The 2449-nt window shown below is 58.6% G+C and overlaps 1 protein-coding gene across 1 annotated transcript in view; it reads right to left on the reverse strand.

Annotated features, from left to right (window-relative positions):
• Window positions 1-2449, reverse strand: part of JPH3 (junctophilin 3) — a 59963-nt gene that overhangs the window by 55115 nt on the left and 2399 nt on the right. The window lies entirely within an intron of this gene.

A 2449-nucleotide genomic window follows, 5' to 3' on the forward strand; every position in this document is an offset into this window, starting at 1 on the left:
CCTGCCCGGGCAGGACAGGCTGCGAGAGAGCCCACGCCAGCAGCTCCCACCGCACCACTTCCCTCTTCCCATCGCTTGCAAAGCACGAAAATTTCCCAGCCCAGGCCAAGAAAACCCACTTGCCTACTCACACGGTGCTAACAATGAAAACACTAATTATATTTCACTCACCTATCAAAGAGATGATTCATTTAGGTGAGTGGGCACGGAGGATTACACAAGATGAATACCGCGATGTGACTGCCCGTCCGTTTTGGGGTAGCCCTCTCGAGAAACGAGGCTGCATGGAGCACGTGGGCACCCGGGATGGGGCGAGGGGGTGGCAGCAGGAGGGACCCGGCACGGCCCCGATGCACCACGAACACCTCCAGTCCGGGGAACCGCCACGAGCCGTTCCCCAAGGGCTGGCCGGGCAGCGGGGACCCGAGAGAGGGGCTGGTCCCCTCCCTGAGCCCCTGTCCGGTCTCGGATCCCAAATGCTGAGCTGGGGAGAGGTGGAGGGAGGAGAAAAACAGCTTTGGCAGCGATGGAAAAGGCAAAAGCAGATTTGGGGCTTCCTTCATCCACCCCATCTTACCCACCCCCACAACCACGGTTTCAGCAGCAAAACCCAAACCCCATGCACAGCCCTAGGATTCCCATGGCAAGCCTGCAGTTACAACTCAAACTGTACCCAGGATAAAATCACCGAGTATTTCCAGAGCGTCTGTGGAATTACAGAAAGGCAGGAACCAGCTGAGATGCATCCTGATCTCCAGACCTGCTCGGGAGAGGGTCTCCAATGGGAGGAGGTCTCCAACCCTCTGCTCCAGGGAGGTTCCACCAGCTCCAGCAAGGGCGATGGCAGCGGCTCCGGCTCACATGGGTGCTGACCCAGGTGGATGCAGCCCCTTTCACCTGAAGCAATGGAGCAATCCTGCTCCCGCTCTGGAGCCGGGCTGAATCAGGCCCAGCAAACGAGTGGTGCAACTCCAGCAGCCAACTGAAGCAATCCTCAGAAGCCTGGTTTACGTAATATCAGGGTGCTTCTGGATGAGGGCAGGAGGTGGCAGGGATTTTTGGCAGAAAGATAAGGACATGTCAGCAGTATTGTGGTTTGGGGGGGTCTGAGTGAGTACATGCGTGCAGGGGAAAGACAGGACGGTGCATGCGTGTGCCGCAGGTGCAGGACTGTGGGTCGGGCGCGCAGCGGTGCCAGGGAGATTTGGCAAAGTGTGGGCTCCTAGGGGAACAGCGAGGCTGCATTTGCTTATTTGGGCTCTGTGCAATAGGTTTGCATTGATGGACACAAATCCGCACGGCTCAGGGAAGGCGGTTTGCATTCATCCGGCTCGTGCATGGGTCAGAGAGCGCTGGCGCCGGGCTGGGGGCAGACCACGTGCGTGTGGGTATGAGAGCGGAGGGGCGAAGCGGCGTCTCGGCGTGGGGAGGAGAGGCGTGTGTGCATGGCGATGAGTGTGTCCGCGTGGGAGGTGCAAGATCTGCAAGCTGCATGTGGGGGAAGCGTGCATGCGTGTGCGCGTGGCAGGCGTGAGCACCCGGCGTGGGGGGTGGGGGGGGGACGGTACCCGGGGCGGCGAGCAGAGCCAGGACGGCGGGGGGGGGTGGCAACGCGGCTCAGGCCATCGCATGCCATACCCTACGTCCAAGCCCAACGCATCAACGCGTGTGCATCAGTCACACAAAATATTGCACCCCAAGATAGTGCCGGCAACGGTTGGTGGAGTGTCGAGACTTGCCCTTACCCACTATTGTGCAAGGAAATGGTAAAATTGGAGTGAAACCCATGGATTCTGGGGCATCTCGCTTCCTGAGCCTCGCTGCGCGCAGTTAGGGACCCATCCCCTAGCCCTGGTTGATGTGCTAAAAAAAAAATATGCAAGGGATGAATATTTATCTGTGGGTGGCAAGTGACAGATGCTGGGGCGAGGATTCTAGGATACTTCAGTTTGATGAAGGTAATAACTTGAATAGATTAATGAGAAACATCCTTCCCAACAGTTGCCTCCCCTGTGCAATAGCTACGCAGCCACCCTTCCAGCAGAGCTCCTGCACACATCAGCTTCTTGTATCCAAACGCACAAAGTTCATTAAGGTTCGGTGTCCAAAAGGCTGGAGATGCCCAACTTTGGTGTTTTCCACCCAGAACGGAGACAAGGCAACTGGGAAAGGGCCGGGGCCTCTGGGTACTTGCCAAGTTGGTGAAAGTGCAATTTCAGCCGGGTTCAGTCACTCCACGGTGACTGCCCAACCGAAATGGGGGGGAAAGCTGGTGTGGAGGAGCCCGGTGGGAGCGTGCGTGGCCCATCCCTGCTCCCGGCAGCAGGATGGGCTTGGCCGCGGGTACCATCGCTCTGCATTTCCCCAGCACGGCCGCCCCCTCCTCCTAGGACGGTTTGCTGAGTCCCTGCGGGGGGGGGAGCATTGTGCTCCAAACCCTGCCTCTTAC

Source organism: Aptenodytes forsteri, unplaced genomic scaffold (assembly GCF_000699145.1).
Source record: "Aptenodytes forsteri isolate BGI_AS27 unplaced genomic scaffold, ASM69914v1 Scaffold50, whole genome shotgun sequence".
NCBI classification, from domain to species: Eukaryota; Metazoa; Chordata; class Aves; order Sphenisciformes; family Spheniscidae; genus Aptenodytes; species Aptenodytes forsteri.